The sequence below is a fragment of the Sceloporus occidentalis genome, unplaced genomic scaffold (assembly GCF_023333645.1).
Source record: "Sceloporus occidentalis isolate IW3139 unplaced genomic scaffold, rSceOcc1.0.p SCAF_201, whole genome shotgun sequence".
NCBI lineage: Eukaryota > Metazoa > Chordata > Lepidosauria > Squamata > Phrynosomatidae > Sceloporus > Sceloporus occidentalis.
This window is the reverse complement of record NW_028317181.1, coordinates 1,222,567-1,237,108: the sequence shown is the minus strand read 5'-3', so window position 1 is coordinate 1,237,108 and position 14,542 is coordinate 1,222,567. Positions and strand designations below refer to the sequence as shown.

Sequence of the window (14,542 nt, the reverse complement as noted above, 5' to 3'; positions counted from 1 at the left end):
GGAGCCCTTGGCGCCCTGTGCGTGGCCTTTTACTCCCAGGGAGTCCCCTCTTGTCACACTTTCCCTTCTAGGATCTGCTAGGTCCCATTCCCCACTCCCTGCTGAGCGGAATGCGATCTCTTGAGGTCCTTTTCCTAAGCTGCCACCACCCAGTGAATTTTATACCTAGCCCCACAGCTACACCTCCCTACACACACACACTGCGACTTGTGAGGGATAGAGATTGAGTTTCTTTCTGTACTAACCCAGAGCAATCAGTGGCCGAGTTCAGGCACGTGTTCAGGAGCAAAGAGAGACAGCAGAGGCTTTGAAGAAAGAAGTTTATTTTGACTTCCAGTGGTAATGGCGGCGTGAAAAGTTCCTCCAGGAACGACTCCGGAGGAAACTTACGGCCCGCGGAGACGGGGGTAGGTGGGGTAAGGTACCCCTACCCAGAAGAACCCCCCTGGAAAGGGAGAGGCAGAGGGGCTCGGCAGAAACCCCCCAAAATTTAAACTTACTCAGTAAAAGAGCTGGGAAAATACGAGGGGTTCGAGCAGCCACGTCCGCGGGCAGAGGTGTCTCAAGCCGCGGCTTGGAGATTGAGGCGCCGCCGCCACTCTACACTGACTTGAAGTAAGCGACTTAGAGTAAACCTACCTGATTTATATACTTTCCACACTGGGATCCGACCCTAAGAGCATGCAGCTGGGTGAAGAAAGTGGGCTGAGTGGGGAGTGAAGAGTGCTGTTTGAAGCGGAAGCGAGAGTAAGGAGAGAGGGACGAAACGAAACGAAGCCCAGGAAGCCTTAGAGAGCCTGCTGGAGGAGAAGAAAAACGGCGGCTTGGCTGCGGAGCCTACTCTCTCTCGGACTACTCTCTCCCTCCCTCCATCCATCCTTGGCGGGTCTTTTTCTTTTTCTCTCCCCCCTTTCCCCTTTGTGTTTTATTTTTAGGTTAAGAAAAACGAGAGGAGGATTTGGAATCTGGACAAGGAAGTTGAAGCAGTGAAGAAAGGGGGAAAGCAAAGTGGAGAGCGGAGGAAAAGCAACTTGTGGACCTGAGAGAAAGAGCTGTGTGGAGGAAGAGGGAGAAAGTCAACAGCTACAACTTAAGAAGTGAAGCGAAGTCACGGACAGAAGGAATCCTAAGTGATATAAAATAGTGAGTTTTGCTATAGGTTTATTGGAAGGCAGAATGGTTCTATAAGGGAAAGTCAGGATTGGAAAGGGATTGAATAGGGAAAGTCTACAGAGAAAGGAAGAGGCAGAGGGAGAAAATGGCGACTGAGTGACCAGGTGCTCTGTTTGCAGTGTTTGTTTTGTTAAGGAAAAAGCAACATGGGATATACAGTGAATAAAATAAAACATGTATGTGAGAGTCAGGGTGACTCAGCAGAATCAATTAAGAGCCACACAGGTGTAGAAGGTAATGGAATTAACAAGTCCTAAATGCCAAGGACAGAAATGCAAAGTGGATAATTGAAAACACCTGAGAATTGTTAAGTGGTCAAGGCTGAGATGATGAAATCATTAATTCTGGGTAGAAACAAGAGAACCAATGAGAGTGGATGTACACGCCCACTGGGTGGAAACTGACAAGAGTGGGTGGTATTTTGCAAGGACTATAATAATGGCTATGAATCCTAATGTATTGTGTGGGTAGTAGAAGTGAGGAGTACTGGAGTTGTGTTGGATAGTTGTGGAGCTGTATATAGTAGAATAAAGTAGATCTTTTATATAAGACTACTGAGTTGTCTGGTGTCTTGGGTGAAGATACAAGAGCCAGCAGGATCCTGAAGAAGTGGGAAGACTTCTGTGGAAGCAAGAGTGAGAAGGCTTGGAGAGTTTGTCAGGGTCTTCAGCCTATTCTCTGTAACTCTGCTGCTTTAGAGCAAAGCTTTAATCACTGGCCAAAACTGGTCAGCGCCGGTGCGTAACAAGGTGGTGAGTTCGAGCCAGAGGTGAAGAGCTACAACTCCCATCATCCCTGACAGTTGAAGTGTTTTGGTGTATATTCAAGGAAGAATAACAGGAAAAGTGAGATCATCCCTACTTCCCCTTTGTTTTTAGTAATAACTTATAGTTACTAAAGTTATTTGTCTCCTTAGATAGTTCATTATCTTTGTATCACAAATCTGTTTTATTTTAGATTTAAATTGTATTAAGTAGTGTAACATTGTAACTGTATATCTGTTTTTTGGCAAGAACACTGTTTCTTGGGAGGGGGGAAATTTCCAATTGGCCTAAATTGATACAGATGTGAATGAATGTAACTAGAGGTTGGGGAGGTAGAAACAATCTTTAAAGAATAAAAAGGGGGCATAATTGGAGTATTGTATGATTGTATTGATTCTTAACTAAATTGTTAAATTTTTTTATTACTGCTAAATTACAAAACTATAAACAAGGATTTAATTAAGTAGCTGAATTTCCTTCTAGCCACTGGTCTCAATCCCCCCAACACATTTATAGTTGTACTTGTATTTTCTTCCTCTTTTCTCCACTTTTTGCCATTTATAGCTTGTTCTGAGGCTTGCTTTAGCTCTTATTTCCAACACCGGTGAGAAAACTGTTTAAGTAAAAGAAGCTAGTGGGGTTTGTTGGCAGCAACTTATTAAATCTAGGTAGAAAAGTGCAAATAATTAAACTAGTGAGTTTACTTAGTATATTTAAACTTAAAACCTAGTTATTATTGGTACTTATTAATTCAAACCTACTGAGGTATTTCTTTAATTAGTGCAAACCCAAATAATAAAGACTTAACTAATTTATTGTAACTGAGTAAAGCCAGAAAATAAATTGACCTATTCAGTCAATTTTTAGTAGGGTAATTTGATATCCTACTTTAAAACTTGTTGTTCCTGCAAAATTGCTTTCTATTGTCCTAAAAATTATTTTAATAATTTTTATGATTGCAGTAATTTGCTAACCTGGAAATAGTTAAATAAATAGAGAGCTGACTTGACTTGATAACCCATTTTTATCATACTAGACAAGCTCCAAAGAGATAATACAGGGGAAGAAATAAATAAATAAACAACTAAACAAACAAATTAAAAAAAATAAAAAAAAGAAAGAAAGAAAGAAAGAAGAACTATATAGGGTGAATATATCTTCATATATCCTTATTATCTCTTCCTCTGTTTTGTAAAGATGGCATCAGGGACAAGGAAACAACCGCCCTAAGTCAAGGGACGGCCCCAAATCATAGAAGACCATCAACATCAATAACAACTGAAACTTTAACTAAATCCCCGGATCCATTTGAGGCTCTATTAGAAGAAATGAAGTGGCTACAAGCAGAAACAAATGCGGAGATAAATAGATCAAGTGAGGAAATCAAACGGGAATTCAAGGCAGAAATGAGTGATATGAGATCTTGCCTTGACAAGATAAATGAAGATATGGGCAAAATAAGTGGAAGAATGAAGAATTTGGAAACTTATACGGGGAAAATGGAGAGGAAAATAACTGATGTAAAGAATGAATTATTGGAAGATCAGGAACAAATCTTAAGATTACAGATAAAACAAAGAGAGAACTGTTTAAAACTACGTGGCATACCCGAAAAGACTAACGAAAACCTATACGTAGAATTGGCCCCAGTTTTAGCAAGATATATTGATGAAACAGAAGATCACTTCCCTTGGGAGTTGGATCGGGTCTATAGATTGAATTCTCACGTTGCTAAAATGAAGAAGCTTCCGAGGGACGTTGTTGTGTACTTTGTCCGTAAACAAACACGTGACCTGATCCTACAACAGAGCTACAAATCTAAATTATCAATTGAAGGGAAGGAAATCATGATTTTGAAGGATATCCCAGGGAAGATTTTACGCCGGAGAAAAGACTATATGTTCTTAATTGACAAATTGAAGAGACATGGGATTTACTTTAAATGGGAAGAAATAGAAGGGGTGCAAGTATCGTGGAAACAGAAGAAAATAAGACTCAACTCATTAGACAAAGCAAGAGATTTCTTGAAAGAGATTGAAGATGAACTTCGAAATGGGGGAGGAGGGCCGGAGGGTGGAGGGGGGGTGTAATAACATGTAGACTGCCTTATGTCATCCTGAAATTTAAATTTGATGTATATCTGCCTCCCCACCTATTTGTATGGTTATTGATATCTTCATTTGTATGTAAATTGGTAGTTAACAATTTGTACTTGAGTGTATTCAAGAACACATAACTGTACTTGTTTATAATTAGTGGTTATTGATTATAGGTAATTACACTTGTGCCCCTAATGATATTTAATTGACTTTACCTTAAACAAAAAGAAACTGTTCGCTAGAATTTATCTTATGACAAACAAATCAAGGTTGTGAATAGATTTTATGACTAATAGACGTGAAGAAAGTAGTGTTTTTTTTTCCTTTCTCTTCTGTGTCTTAGGATCTGTATTATCTATCTGTCTGGAATATAAATTTATTACTTATATTAAAGTGCTTGTCATTTTAACAAAGTTCTCGTGTTTAATCGTTTAAAATTGATAATGAAGATCTTATCGTGGAACGTTAAAGGTCTCAACTCATCCCAAAAAAGAAAAAGAGTTTTTCTCTTTTTGGAACGAAATCAGACTGATATCATTTGTCTTCAGGAATCTCACATCAAAACTAAAGATATAAGATTAATTAGGAATAAAAAATTAGGTAAAGAGTATAGTACATCAATTGACAAGAGTAAAAGAGGAGTTGTTATTTACATCAAAGATCATATTGAATCAAAGGAGTTATTTAAAGATAAGGAGGGATACTACTTGGGAGTGGAAATCTGTTGGAAGGGGAAAAATGTCTAATATTAGGTGTTTATGGCCCCCAAGAGAACAAAAACAGATTCTATAAGAAATTACAAAATAAAATAATGGAATTCGATTATGAGGATGTGGTAATATTAGGAGATTTCAATGGTGTTATACAACCCAAAGTAGACAGACTCTCAGAAAAACACATTAAAGAAACACAAGGGAAACTCCCAAAAAGTTTTTTTGATCTAATGAGTAATCTGGGTATGACGGAGGTATGGAGACATCTCTATCCTAAAGAGAAATCTTATACTTTTTTTCCTGAAAGGCATCAGTCCCTATCGAGGATAGATATGTTCCTTGTATCTCAAGACTTAGTAAAAGAGATCATAAAAATGGACGTATACAACATCTCTGATCATAATCCAATTATTCTAAATTTGAAAAACACAAATAGACCCAAGAATTGGTACTTAAACGAAGACCTATTGAAAGATGGTAAAATTGTAGAGGAATTTAGGACAGTATTCAAGCATTTTATAAATGAAAATAAGGATAAAGGGGTTCAGCTTCCGATGGTATGGGATGCTGGGAAAGCTGTAATAAGAGGCTTCTTTTCCAAATGGAACATGACTCCAAAAACGCAAGAAACAAAAAGTAACAGAGTTAATTAATTTGTTAAAAAATAAAGAAAATGAACTACAAAGATTTCCAAGAGATAAGAAATTACAGAGAGAAATTAAATCGATTCAAAAACAACTTGAAGTAGAAGCAACAAATGAACTTAATAAGAAATTAAGATTAGCCAAACAAAAACACTTTGAACAGGCGAATAAAACAGGTAAGTGGTTGGCTTATAAATTAAAAAAGGAAAAAGAAAAGAAAGCAATTAATAAAATCAAACACGACAAAGGAATAGTCACGCAACAAGAAGAAATAAAAGAGGTTTTTGTGAACTTTTATCAGAATTTGTATAAGGAACAATTAGTGAGCCGCGAAGAAATCAAAGAATATGTAACTTTATCAGATATTGGAACCCTATCAGAGAAGCAACGATCACACTTAAACAATCCTATATCAATACAAGAAATCTGGGAAGCAATTGATTCAAGTAAAGTAGGAAAATCGCCTGGTAATGATGGCTTAACAGCAAAATTCTACCAAACATTTAAATTAGAACTGGGAGGCATACTACAGGAAATCATGAATGAAGCTTTAGAAGGGAATATCCCTAATTCCTGGAAAGAAGCAGAAATAATACTACTACCCAAAGAAGGCAAAGACATTCTAGAACCAGCAAATTACCGTCCAATTTCATTACTAAACAACGACTATAAAATATTTTCTACCATATTGGCGAATCGTCTAAAGTATTGTTTGAAAGACTTAATTGATAAGGACCAAAGGGGATTTTTACCGAATAGATTTATGAGGGATAATTCAAGAATTCTATTGGATATATTAGAATATTACGAACAACATAATGATGAACAATTAGGACTGTTACTCGTAGACTTAGAGAAAGCATTTGATTCAGTTAATTGGTATACCCTGATTGAGGTGCTAAAGAAAATCCAGGCAGGCCCAAACTTTATCAATTGGATAGAAACAATATACAAGAATCAAAGAGCTCAAATTAGAATAAATGGGGAGAAAACCAAATTTATTAATATAGAAAGAGGCACCAGACAAGGATGCCCCTTATCCCCGCTTTTGTTTTTATTAATAATAGAGCTTCTGATAAGAGAAATCAAAACAAATGATCAAATAAAAGGTATAAAGATTAAAAACCAACAATATAAGATTAGAGCCTTCGCTGACGACTTAATTCTTTCGCTGGATGACCCCCTTGGAAGTATTGAATTAGTAGTAGAAACCTTTGAAAAATTTGGCTTAATGACAAGTTGTAAAATTAATAAAACAAAATCGGCAATCCTAACAAAAAATATGGGGAAAAAAGATCAAAAACAATTGGAAAATAAAGCAGGTATTAAAATTGAAAAAAAAGTGAAATACTTAGGAATCTACATTTCAAGCAAAACAAATAATCTGTATGAGGACAATTACAAAAAAACTTGGGCAAAAATTAAACAAGATTTATTAAAATGGAACAAACTAAGTCTCTCATTAATGGGTAGGATTGCCAGTATTAAAATGATGGTGTTACCGAAATTACTGTTCTTATTTCAAATGATTCCTGTTATCACGATGGATAAGCCTTTTAAAGAATGGGACAAAGACCTGACACAATTCATTTGGAAAGGGAGGAAACCTAGGGTTAAATATAAAATAATGCAAGACTCTAAAGAAAAAGGAGGCTTACGTCTACCAAATTTTAAATTGTATTATGAAGCTTGTAGTTTAATTTGGCTTAAAGAATGGATAGAGTTAGCAAACCCGAAACTGCTTGAAATTGAAGGTGATGGAAATACCTTCGGATGGCATGCCTATCTAATTTATGGAAAAGATAAATCAAATAGATCATTTAAATTACATCTGATTAGAAACTCCCTCATAAGAATATGGAATAAATACAAATCAAGAATAGTTCAAAATGTAGAAGGATGGGTATCCCCACATGAGACATTTTATAGAAAAGAAATGATTGCGGATGTCAAATGGTACAAATATAAGGATATATTGGAAATAAATAAAGGGGAAATCAATTTAAAATCAAGGGAAAAATTAAATGAGGAAGGTTGGAAAATCAATTGGTTCGCATATAATCAAATTAGGTTGAGGTATAAAGAAGATCTTAAGACTCATAAAATAGAATTAACTCAAGGGAATTCAGAACTAGGAAAATTACTATTAGCTGACAATCCAAAAATAATTGGGAAAATATACAAAATTTTATTATCGTACGAAATGGAACAGGAGTTAGTGAAAGAAGATATGATCAAATGGGCTAAAGAAATAGGTCACACAATAGAGATGCATCAATGGGAGAAAACCTGGAAAAATAACGATGGGCTCACGGTTTCCCAGAATTTAAGAGAGAACTTCTATAAAATGTTCTTTCATTGGTCAAAAATCTATAAATACAACAATAACTTATGTTGGAAAGGTAAAAAAGAAATTGGAACTTTTTACCGCTGTTGGTGGTCATGCAAAGAAGCTAAAAATATTGGGAAATGATTAGCAATCAAATTGAACTTCTTATGGGGAAGAAAATACAAATGAGACCTGAGATCTTTCTGTTGGGCATTTTTGGTGATGACATAAAAGGAAAGGAAAGGAAATTCTTGTATTATTTGGTCACTCGATTGTGTTTCGCTCAGAAGTGGAAAAGTAATAATTGCCCAGGAATAGAAGAATGGATTTTTAAACTATATGAAGCTGTGATGATGGATAGATTAACTCAAGCATTAAGAAATGAGGACAAGAAACAGACGGAGGATGATTGGATGATGGTAACTAAATATATAGAGGCAAGATGGGGAGAGGTAGCTGTAATCTCATTTAAATAGATGGGACAGAGAACTCGGCCAACCTTATGATTTGAACACAATGGTTTTATATTAGAACTAAAGGGAAATAGGATCCACTAATATAATAGAGAAATTTGGAAAGTCAAATAGTATGAAGAATTACAAATATGAAGAAGGTAGGAGGAAGTCAATAGAAGTATGTGTCCAAGAGTGAAAGGAAAGGATGAATGAGAGTAAAGAGGTGGATAGTAGAGAAATTTGAGAGATATTAGAAGAACACTGTAAGTGGGAAGGTAAGAGAAAGTAGTTAGTATGAAGGTACTTAAGGAAGAGTAAAGAAGAGTAGGAGATAAGGGGATAGTTAGGAAGGCTGAGGAAGAGGAAAATACTTAAGGAAGGAACTAGGAAGTTAGGTTGGAAGATAAAGGGAGGGTAGGGTAGTTGATAAGATAGAAACAAGATAAAGGGTGGGCACAGCAAACATTAAACAATAAACAATGAAATTAATATTATATGTGTATATTTGTCTATGTTTGTCTAGTTAGCAATATGTAGGACTTTATGTGTAGTTAGTTGTGTATTTGATTGCGTGTGTATGGATATTGGTATAACTCTGTAGTTGTATTGTCATATACACATATATTTTAATCAATAAGATTTTATTTATAAAAAAAAAAGAAAAAAAAAAGAAAGAAGTTTATTTTTAAAAAAGGATAGAATAGGATAGAAGGGATTTCTATCACTCTTGCAAAGCCCCCTTGCCTTGCAGGTCACAGAACATAGTTATAGAGTTCATTCCACACAAGCCATTGTTGGATTTCCCATAGAAAGTTCTTGAATCTCGCGGTCCTACTCTCTGATTGGTCAGTTAGACCTTACATCAGCTATGATGTCACAGCTTATTAGCATGTGATGTCATCTCTCATTAGCATGTACCTCCTCCCAGATTAACCCTTTGTAGTTCAGGAGAAGTCCTCAGGTGACTGCAGGACCAGTCATCACAGGGTCCCTTCCAACTAACTCTAGGATGCTATGTATTCCTTGGAAGGATTTCCAAGGGATGCTCTTCAAAGAGGGCAAGGAAGGATGCAGATCAAAGGGAGGGAGAAGGAGTAGGAGCTCTTCTTCTTCCTAGGGAGGCCCCAATTCTTCCAACCTTCTGCTGGCTCTTCTTACAGCATTAACCTCCTTCTTCCATTTTTGGAAGGGGAGGGAGTTTCCTTTGGATCCAGGAGGAGGGAGTGGGGCCTAGTGGGTGGAGCAGGAAAGGGAAAAGGAGGGAAGGGGAAAGCCACGCTTGGAAGATCTCACACTTTTTAAGCTTAGGTTTTAACATTAGTATAATTGAATTATGAATTTTAACTTTTGTAGTTCATGTTTTTAAGTTCATGTTTTAGTTTTATCCTTTTCAAATTATGGCAAGCCACCATGAATCCCATCCCATATATAAATACATAAATGCAGTATGGATTTGGAAGCCTTTCTGGGTCCAGGCCGAGGAGAGAAATTCAACCCGCGCTGAATAACATGGGCCATGATAATCTGCTTTTTTTGCCATCCGTGGGAGCTACCAGGGTTGTGCAATTTCAAACAATTCTAATGAGGAAGAAAAATGGGAGATGTCTCAAGAAACCAGGATGGATGACTAAAGAACTTTCAACTGAGCTAAGATTAAAAAGGGACATGTAAAAGAAATGGAAAAAGGGGGAAATCACCAAAGAGGAATTCAAACAAATAGCGAGCAAGTGTAGAGATAAGGTCAGAAAAGCTAAAGCACAGAATGAACTCAGGCTTGCTAGAGAGGTTAAGAACAACAAAAACGGCTTTTTGGATATGTCCGCAGCAAAAGTAAGAAGAAGGAAACGGTAGGTTCACTGCGTGGAGAAGATGGCAAAATGCTAACAGAAGACAGAGAAAAGGCAGAATTACTCAACACCTTCTTTGCCTCAGTCTTCTCAGAAAAGGCAAAGGGTGCTCAACCTGAGGATAATGGAGCAGAGGACAGAATAGGGGAATTTCAGCACAGAATAAGTAAAGAGATAGTAGAGGAATACCTAGTTAATCTAAATGAATTTAAGTCTCCAGGACCAGATGTGTGTGCGTGAGTCCCTTCCTTGCCTCCAGGTCACAACAAGAAACTGTCCCCTCCTCTTGGTTGAGGCATTGGGCTACAGCCCTGGAGACCAGGGTTCAAATCCCCGCTTGGCCAGGGAACCCCTCTAGATGACCTTGGGCAAGTCACGCTTTCTCAGCCTCAAAGGGAAGGAAATGTCAAACCTACTCTGAACAAATCTTTCCAAGACAATCCTGTGATGGGTTCACTTCAGTGTTGCCATAAGTTGGAAACAACCTGAAAGCCCACAACAACAACAACATGCCACCAGGGAGGCTTTTATAGGGTCTGTGTGTTCTCTTCATGTTTCTTTAACTTTTGGATTTTTAATACAGTTTTATATTCTTTTAACGGGATGCTTATAATTGTTTTTAAATTTGCATTGCTACTTTTTTTTTAAATCTTTTTTTTTCCTGTGACCCGCCTTGGATCACTTTTTAGGAAGGATCAAATTAGGGGAATTTAATTAGCTCAAATTTAGCCGAGAGTTGGCCCTAACAACGCCACATGCCAGGATCGGGTCCCTATGTGTATAACAGAGGTCGCCTAGTCCACCCTCAAGAGAAAGAGACTCTGGTACCAGTTGGGTGCAATTAATCTAATGACATTTATTTCAGCATAAATAAAACCACACAGCACAAGGGGGCACACACACTCACACACACACACTCAATGCTATAGCAGGGGAGGGGTGAGTTTGGAGAGACAGGTTGACAAGGAGAGGAATGTGTGTGTGTGTGTAAACACACATATATATATGTAAACATATATATATATATATATATATATATATATATATATATACATATACACACATATATATATATGGTGCACTGGTCCAAACTGTGTGCAAAACTGAGAGGACACCTCTTATTTCCCAATATATATTGGGAAATAAGAGGTGTCCTCCCAGTTTTGCACCCAGTTTGAACCAGTGCACCCCTGGGACGACACACATACACACCCCAGGAATCATCCAGGCCCAAACTGGAGGGTTACATGAAAAAGGATGCACACTTTTCTTTTTTGAAATGCTTGCAATTTGCAAACTATTTTTTGCAAGAAATCCCTTGCATTTCCTGGAAAGAATTTGCACGCACAACACAAAACACACAACATAGATACAAGACACACACACACTCTTGGTTTTTAAAGGCACCAGGGGTTCCACAACGTTGTGAGATGGCTCCTTCCTCCCAAAAAATCCTCAGGCGTCCCTTTTTCAGGGTCGGTTTCCTTTGGGATCTAGAGGTACGGTCAATATATCAAAGGGGAATCCACCTGCCTACTTCCAGACTCCCTTCGAACACTGTGGCTCCATCCACACTGGAGAAGCTCCGCTCTGGACCCCACAACATACTCCAACTCCCAGAATTCCATAGCCTTGAGCCAGACAAGTTAAAGCGGTGCCAAACCGGATTATTTCTCCAGTGTGGATGCAGGCTGTGTCCCCCGTTGTTCAAGAATTCACAGAGCGGGTATCAGTGGAGCTTGGAGAAGTTACTTTTTTGGCTAGAACTCCCTTCCAGGCAGCATAGCTTGGGAAAGTTACTTTTGGGGGGGTGACAACTCATCGAATGCACTCAGGCTCCATGGAAAAGTTACTTTTTGCATTGCAGCTTCCAGAACCCTCCAGAGGCCAAGTGCCTTGAGAAAGTTACTTTGCAAATATTACTTGGGGTGGGGGGAACCCTGCTGCCAGTATGTCTTGGAAAAGTTACTTTTGGGACATTTACTTCCAAGACCCCCCCCAAGTCAACATGCCTTGCAAAAGTTACTTTTAGGGATTATGACTCCAAAGACCTTCAGACCTCCTTTGAAGATGACTTGTATATGTTACTTTTTGGATACAACGCTCAGAGCGCCCCTTCCAGCCACCATGGCTTCAAAAAGTTACTTTTTTGGATAACTTCCAGAACATGTCTTAGAAAAGTTGTTGTGTGCCTTCAGGTCATTTGTGACTTATGGCAAACCTGTCACTACGTTTTCTTGGGGGTTTGCTGTTGCCTTCCTCTGAGGCTGAGAGAGTGTGACTTGGCGCTGGGTTGGATTAGATGGCCTTAAGGGTCCCTAAGGCAAAGCACCAGGAAAAGAGATTCCACCCCAACATTAGGAGGAACCTCCTGACAGTAAGGGCTGTTCGACAGTGGAACAAACTCCCTCGGAGTGTAGTGGAGTCTCCTTCCTTGGAGGTCTTCAAACGGAGGCTGGATGGCCATCTGTCAGGGATGCTTTGATTTGGATTTCCTGCATGGCAGAAGGGGGTTGGACTGGATCAGGGCCCTTGTGGTCTCTTCCAACTCTGCGATTCTATGATTCTATGCATCAGGGGTTTTCCTGGCCAGATTTGTTCAGAAGAGGCCCAATGTTGCCTCCCTCTGAGGCTGAGAGACTGTGGAGTTGGATTAGATGGGCTTTAGGGACCCTAAAGTGACCCTATCACAAGGTTTCATTGGGCAGATTTATTCCAAGGGGATTTCATAGAATTGGAAGTTGGAAGAGACCTCAAGAGCCATCCAGTCCAACCCCTTCTGCCATGCAGGAACTCTCCATCAAAGCATCCCTGACAGATGGCCATCCAGCCTCTGCTTAAAGACTTCCAAGAAGGAGACTTCACCAAAATCTCCATTGAGGGAGTGTGTTCCACTGTCAAACAGCCCTTACTCTCAGGAAGGTCCTCCTAATGTTGAGCTGGAATCTCTTTTCCTGCTTGTGTTGCTCCATTGTGTCCTATTCTCTGGGGTAGCAGGAAACAAGCTTACTTCATCCTCAGTATGATATCCCTTCAAATACTTAAACAGGGCTATCATATCACCTCTTAACCTTCTCTTCTCCAGACTAAACAGACCCAGCTCCCTAAGTCTCTCCTCACAGGGCTTCATGGTTTTGAGACCCTTCACCATCTTAGTTGCCCTCCTCTGGTCACACTCCAGCTTCTCAACATCTTTTTTGGATTGTTATTCCAGGTGGGGCCTGACCAAAGCAGAATAGAGGGGCACTATGACTTCTCTTGATCTAGACACTATACTTCTATTGATGCAGCCTAAAATTGCATTGGCCTTGTTAGCTGCCACATCACACTGTTGACTCATGTTCAACTTGTGGTCTACTTGGACTCCTGATCCATTTCACACGTAGAAGTCGCCTTAATCCAGGTGTCCCCCATGATCCTATATCTGTGCATTGCATTTTTTCAGCCTAAATGGTGACCTTACATTTATCCCTTTTGAAATTCATTTGTTTTTCAGCAAGTCCAGTCATCTGTGGATTTATGACGACCCCATGAATTATTTCTTAGGCAACCTCCAGCCCTTGGTCTTCTTTGGAGGCCTCCCATCCAAGGACTAACCAGGGCTGGCCCTGCTTAGCACAGCTTCTAAGACCTGGTGCTTTTAGGGCCTTTAGGCAGCATGTTCCTCCTCTTGGCTGCCCTTTGCCCTCACCTGGAAAGGAAAGGTGAAGGAAAGCTGAGCTTTGGAAGCAGTCCCTGGGGCTATCTATGCAAGATGATAAATGATAGGCAAAGCACCTGGGGATACACAAAGTGCCCTTTCCATCACAATGGGAGAGTCATCAGAGCAAAAGAAACCCTCTCCCACCCTCCTTAATCCCATCATTCCTCTTCAGGCAACACCCTTTAAAAGAGGAACAAAAAGATTACTAGCTGATGAATTCAAGAGATTCTTTACTCCTGAGTAAGCCTTTGTGGTTGTGGGGGTTGTGGTTTGTGGTAGGAGACCAGGGTTGGAATCCCTTATGCTTGTTCCACTGGAAGGCCTTGGAAGCCCACCTTGAGCAAGTCACTCTCTCTCCGCTTCAGAGAGAGGCAAAGGCAAAACCCCTCTTAACAAAACTGGCCAAGAAGACCCCATGATAGGACCCCCTTGTTGTTGTAGTAGTAGTTGTTGTTGTTGTGTGCCTTCAAGTAATTTCTGACTTATAGCAATCCTAACATGGGGTTTTCTTGGCCAGACTTGTTCAGGGGAGGTTGCCATGGCCTTTCCTTCAGGCTGAGAGAGTGTGACTTGCCCAAGGCCAGCCAGTGGGTTTCATGGCCAAGCTGGGATTCGAACCCTGACCTCCAGACAGAGGCCTAGTCCAACACCCAAGCCATGCTGGGGCTCTGCCATCTGATCCAACCCACACATTCTCTCAGCCTTAGAAAGGAATACCCTCTGAGCAATTTTGCCAAGAAGCCCCCTGCTTAGCTTCCAGGATTAGACAGCATCTGATGGTGCTTTTGGGGTATTTAGGCCAGAACTGAGCTGGT

The 14,542-nt window shown here is 39.5% G+C and overlaps 1 protein-coding gene across 1 annotated transcript in view; it reads right to left on the bottom strand.

The window, feature by feature from the left end:
- The window catches only part of LOC149278109 (uncharacterized), a 705,984-nt gene that overhangs the window by 28,836 nt on the left and 662,606 nt on the right, over nucleotides 1-14,542 (bottom strand). The gene's annotated exons all lie outside the window — the stretch shown is intronic.